Source organism: Phaseolus vulgaris, unplaced genomic scaffold (genome assembly GCF_000499845.2).
Source record: "Phaseolus vulgaris cultivar G19833 unplaced genomic scaffold, P. vulgaris v2.0 scaffold_253, whole genome shotgun sequence".
NCBI classification, from domain to species: Eukaryota; Viridiplantae; Streptophyta; class Magnoliopsida; order Fabales; family Fabaceae; genus Phaseolus; species Phaseolus vulgaris.
Window position 1 is genome coordinate 3126 of NW_027174186.1, and position 6707 is coordinate 9832.

At 28.8% G+C, this 6707-nt stretch overlaps 1 pseudogene; it reads left to right on the forward strand.

Moving 5' to 3' along the window:
• The first annotated feature begins 1135 nt into the window (after nt 1-1135).
• On the forward strand, nt 1136-1241 carry LOC137817597 (small nucleolar RNA R71; annotated as a pseudogene).
• The last annotated feature ends 5466 nt before the right edge of the window (nt 1242-6707 follow it).

The following is a 6707-nucleotide window of genomic DNA, read 5'->3' on the forward strand; positions in this document are numbered from 1 at the left end:
GAATTTATCCACCTTGACGAGAACATCTTCAACCACACCATATGGATACTTGGTTACTTGATCAGCTAACTTTAAAGTCATCTTGGTGGAATTCCAATCACCTATTTTCTTCAGCATTGCCAAAGGAATTATATTTACGCTTGCTCCCAAATCCAATAAAGCATTGGCTACTAATAAAGCACCTATAGACACGGGAAGGTTAAAACTCCCTGGGTCCTTGAATTTTTTAGGCAAGCCTTTTTGAATAATGACATTGTATCTATCCTCCAGCTCTATATTTTTTCTTCAATATAGCTCCTATTCTTTCGAAATCTTTCAAATGTTGAATCTTGCTTCAAATTTCCTGCAAAATAATTTTTAGGGAGCAATTTATCAAAGAATTTTCTTTCCTTCTCTTTTTTTATGATAAATATCTTTTTCAAAACTCCTCTCTCCTTATTTTCACTTTTCTCTTTATTTTTTCCTCCTCACTTCTCTCTTTCTCATCTCTCTTCCCCTTTGTCTCATTTTTCTTCTTTTTCAGCCACTACATTATCGCAATGCTCTTTTGAATTGGTTTGCTATTGACTGAAAACTGGCCACTTTGTTCCTCAATTTGTGAATTTGTTTGGTCAGTGTCCATCTGGATCTCTATACTCCTAATCATGGCCATGCTATTGTCCTGCGCTCTCACAATATTGTCCTGCGCGCTCACAATCTTTGTCAGAGCGTCTTCAACTTTATTCATTCTTTCAAGCATGGATGGATCCTCAACTTCAGGTGAATTGTTCTGATAAAAACAGTGACCATTAGGATGAACACCTCCACAAAAATCACACCTGATTGACTGACTTTGGCTTTGAGATGAATGAACAACATATAATTGTTGGGGCAATTTAGCCATTTGTGCAGTTAGTTGCTCAATCTGCTGTGTCAGAATCTTATTTTTAGCCAAGAGTGCATTTCTAACAACCCTTTATTATGAAGATCTTGTCCATCATGTTGGGCTTTATAATCAGTTGATGCCAATGCATCAATAATTATTGTCGCTTGTTCTACATCAAGGGCCATCATTGTGCCACCAGCTGCAGCATCTAGGAGCATCTTTATGTCATCTGAGACCATTCAGGAATATGCTCAGTTGAGAATATCTTCAAACCCATGATTTGGGCATTTTCTCAATATCATCTTAAATCTTTCCCATGTATCACAAAAGACTTCATTTGCTCCTTGTCTGAACATAGAGATTTCAGACTTTGCTTTGATGTAGCGAGAAATTGGAAAAAATCTTTGCAAAATTTTTCCTCTACATCCTTCCAGCTAGTGAGGCTCTGATTTGGAAGTGATTTGAGCCATTCCTTAGCCTTTCCTGCCAATGAAAAAGAAAACAAGCGCATATAAACATTTTCAAGATCACCTGATTGAAAACCCATTGTTCCTACCAATTCATAAAATGTATCCAAATGTGAATATGGATCCTCATGTTCCATTGCTGTAAATTGATAGGCACGGATGAGAGTGAGAAAATCGGGATTTATTTCCAAGGCCTTAGGTAGTAGGTATTGCAATACTAGAAAAATGTCTTGGTCCTTGGTACATGACATAATCTCCAAGTGTCTTCTTGGCTTGTTCTTCTGCATGTTGCTTTCTTCCTAAAATATTAGTGGAGAGAAAAAAAAAGAGAATTTTTTTTTTTTAGAATAAAATAAAAAAATTTAAATATAAAAATAAAAACAAAATATGTAAAATAAATAAATAAAAATAAAAAAAACAAAAAAAAACACTAAAATGACGTTAAGAGAAATAAAACAAAATATTCAAAAAAAAAAATAGATATAAAATAAAAACTAAAAACAGAATAAAAGAAAACTAAAAAAAAAATAACGTACTTAAAAAATAAATAAATACTAAATAAAATAAAATAATAAAATAAAGTAAAAAAAAAATTAAAAATATAATGTAAAAACTAAAATTCTAAAATACTACTACGTAAAATAAAAACTAAAACTAATAATAAAATATAATTAAAATAAATAAATAATTACGTAAACTAAATAAAACTACGTAAACTAAACCTAAAAAAACTAAAATAAATATAATAAAAAAACAAAATCAAAAAAACAAAATAAATAAAAAAATAAATTAAATAAAATAAAAAAATAAAAAAAAGAAAATAAAATAAAATCAAATAAAAAAAACAAATCTTTTAAAATAAAATAAAATATAAAATAATATAAACAAAATAAAAAAATAAAAAATAAAATATTTACAATATTTAGAGAAATTATACTCAACAAATCAAATCTGTTCCAACGGCGCCAAAAACTTGATGACTTTTTACGGCAAGTGCACCGCGTTTGTCAGAAGTAATAATTGTCCCTAAGGACGGATATCGATCCCACAAGGAACAGTGAATTATCAGTACAATAATCGCTAAATATAAAACAAACAATTAAAAGTGTTTGAAAGTGTTGGTTGACGAGATCAATAAAAACAACAAATAAGTTGTTCAATTGGAAAAATAGGATTAGTTTCATCTCTCTCACTCTCAATATTTTGATTAGCATGTCAATATTAAGTTCTTTGATTGAAATTGATGCCCGTATAAAAATCATTTATATCGATTCCTCGCATATAAAATCCTTAAGAATGTCCCTAACTATCGATCCCTCGCATAATTATAAGAACAACTTAGAACGAAGCTCAGACGTTTAATAGCAATTAACATTTCAAGTCTATTCCTAGCACTCAAATATGTTAAGTATTGTTGTTTAGGTCCGAACCCTAAAAATACCTCCCGTCAGATTTAAGATTCTCAATTTGTCACGGAAAATTAAAAGTAAAACAACAATACCAATAATCAATCAAGAACTGAATATTAATATATAAATATCACCTCAATACATGAGTTTGAGCAGATTACTCCAATCCCAAAGGGTAGAATTAGCCACGCATACTTCTATCACCTTCATTCTCCCAATTGGGTTACAATTCAATCCGCACCTAGGTTGAGCCTCTAACCCCTATTTATCCTAATTTTCTAGGGTTAGGTGTTGCTGTCGCGCTAATGGGCTAAATGATAAAACATAAAAAAAGGCCAATCTTTCTTTCATCTTTTTTTATTATGAGACCTTTCAACTTTCTCTTTTTAGCTCAAATTATTCATCTTTATCCAAATCTTCAATCTCCTAAAATCTGCAATTAACACCAAATTTGAATAAAATACTCTTATTCAAATAAAGGTCATAAAAATGTAAAAAGGTATAAATTCATAAATTAGAGATTATTTTATATGTAAATTAGCAATAAATCCTCATAAGTATATATATTTTAATACGAAATATTACTGAAATTAAACACTTATCTATTACAATTCAAAAAATTATCAATTAACTTAAGAGTATTTGTGTTAAGAATACTCAAAACTCCATAAAATTATCACAAATAAATAAAAAAAACTCATTGATTTCCTTTATAATTGATTCCCCACTATCCCACTAATTTTTACAAATGCAATTATTTATTCATCCATCATTGCTTCGCTTCTCCTAGATCATGTGAATTTGAACTTTTCATGGACTTAAGTCTTCACTAACATGTAGAAAATAACATACTTATTAATAAGTCTATCCTGCAAATCAATATATTTACTTTATTCGTCATTCTTTCTTATACATCCTTTAATACTCTTAAATAAATAAATTGATAAAAATTGTTTGAAAACCCAAAACTACATTAACCCCTTTACATCTTATTAAAACTAAATTGTATTACCAACATTTCACTTCTAAATATTAAAATTTATTTAAAACTTCTAAAAGTATGAGAGAAATTGTATTGTCAACATGGTAGTTAGAATCGTAAGAATCGGGCGATGTGAATCGTGATTCGTTTCAAAATCTAGCTTTGTGGATACATATCAAAAAGTGTATCGTTTTATGATTTAAATCATGACATGAATCGTGTGATTCGCAATTCAGTGTTGTTACCCATGATTCATTGATTTTTTCGAAGAGGAGATATAATGGACTGTTACACGTTTTGCCTATAAATTGAGAACGATAAGAAATATTAAAAGAATAAGGTGGTGGAGAAGGTAAAAGGGAACGAAGAGGAGAGAAGAAGAACAATGAAGAGTACACAGAAGAAGAAAAGTTAAGTACGCGAAAAAAGACTAATAAAGAAAAATAACAATGGCCATATGGCCATTTTACTTTTGATAAAGTAAGTTAGTTGTAACCTGAACCAGTTTTAATATCATTTTGTTATAAAAGAATAATTTTAAATTCTTACCATACAAGTATACAACTTTTAATTTGAAAAAAAAAATATACTCATTTTCAAAGTGTACAGCAAATTCAGGGATCCTTTTCCTATTGGGCTACATTATATAATTTATTAAAAAATTATAAATTCTTGTATTTATTTATTTTTATTTTATATATAAAATTATTTAAATTTTTGTTTATTTTATTTTTTTATATAAAATTATTTTAGTATTTATTTTATTTTATTATATATATTTTTTTGAAACTTTATTTTAAAATAAATTCTTAAGGATATGGTTGAAGATGTTGAAAATAAATCATAATAAAATGTTATATTAATAATTTATTAAAAATAGTCAATTTAAAAAATATTTATTAACAGTTTCATTAATAGGTAACAATACATAATTATTTCACTATTAAAAGCATTAGTTACCAATTAATAAATACATATACAATTATCTACTAAATTTAAGCTTATACAACAAAATATAGATACATCAACTAACAATTTTATGAAATGGTCTAAACATTTTTTTAGGTATATGCCAATTCGTTCTAGCTGCTAGTAGTCTGATGGCTACTGATAATTTTGACTCGGTGCCACCATCATAAATCGGTTCATTTGCAGCTGTTAACATATCATAAAATCTTTGGGCTTCCGCATTAGGTGACTCTTCTACATATTCATCTTCGTTGTCCATGTGACCATAATGACTTGTTATGTCTGTTTCTTGCATGTATGCATCATACACATATTGGTCATTGAACCAATGTTATCAATAGGTTTCATTCTTCCGTGGCCACTGGATGCATAACCAACGTGTCCTCACTTGACTTCTCTTCTCCATGTTGAACCCATACTATGTAGTTAGGTTTAAAACCATATTGTAGCAAATGAGCCCTCACATGAGATGGTGGAAGAATTTTCTCACAGACACACTTTATGCAAGGACACCTTATCCCTCCTTCTAAAGTATAAAAATTTTTATCCATTGTCTTTGAAACAAATTCACTCACTCCAATAATGAATTGTTTGCTAAGTCTCCTTGAAGGATCAAGTTGTTCATACATCCAACTTCGATCCATTTTTCTGTTGAATATATGTATATAGTAGTGATGAAATTATTAGCCAATATAACACTACTCTATGAGTAGTGATATATAAGAATTATCAAACAAAACTATCATACCATATCATAATGGTGTGAAATCAGTTTTGACTTGTAAAGTGATTTTCAATTCAAAATATTGGTAATAAATTTGTTGTAAACCAATTTTTTTTAATTGGATGGTCTTGTGAAGTCACATGATTTGTGTGTTTGCTTCAATAATATATTAGATGGAATAAACAAAACCTAAATACTTATCTCAACAGAAAAACTACAAAATTGACCTGAAGGGCTTACCATTGGAGGAATCTTATAAGTGATTTTAGAAGGAGTTGAAGTCCTTATGTGTTTAAGAGAGTCGACGGTCACTTCAAATTTGCACTAGCTAACCTATAAGCATAAACAAGATATATAAAATTCATTTTGCATTCCTCTAAAAACTAGTAGTTATACCTTATCAACAACCATGTGTTACTTGTACAATAACCATGCACTTGTTTGCATGCATCAAAGTCTTTTACCAAACATAGTAAAAACTAAAATTTATACCACTGTATGTTTCAACACAATAAAAAATGTGTTTTATTTTTATTCTGTTTCCATATTTTAGATTGGTTAGGTTCATACTGAAATATGGATAGATTTTCATAATTCTGGAACAAATACCTAAGTTTGTGTGGATTTAGAATACAGGCTTAACCTATTTTTGGATACTTACCAGATTTATGTCAACTGTTATTGGTCTGCTCTGTTGTGCAATGAGTTTCTTTTCCAAACACTTACCTACATTGTTTCAAGCTTTTTGGTACACATGAAAGTGAGGCATATTTTTAGAAGTTTGATATTTATCAAATTCTATGGTCTATCAAATTCAAGGTCTTGAAATATATGTTGCATATATTGTAAGTCCTTTTAGGAAGCGTTCATCTCACTTTGGGAAACCATGTTACTACAATCACTGTGAAGACAAAACAAAAATCAACAACCACAATATTGCAAGAGTATTCTAAGCTCCTTTAAATACTGATGACAATTTAAAATTCATTTTGCAAAAAGAAAAAAATCCATGTTTGCACCGTAATTCAGAAGATCCAAGTTAGCATGCTTGATCATGCATATTAGTGAAATTGGATTGTATTGCATGCTATCAAAATTTAAATTATTCAAATTGTTTTCTCTAATTTAAATAAGAAACAAAAAATAAAACTAAATAGTTTGTACAGGTTTCACTTATGCATTGATTACTGTAATTCAGTTAAATTAGAAATTTTAAAAGATGTGTTAAATATTTTAAATTCAAACTTAAATATTTTTAAATCCAAACTTAATTACTATAATGAAGTTAAAT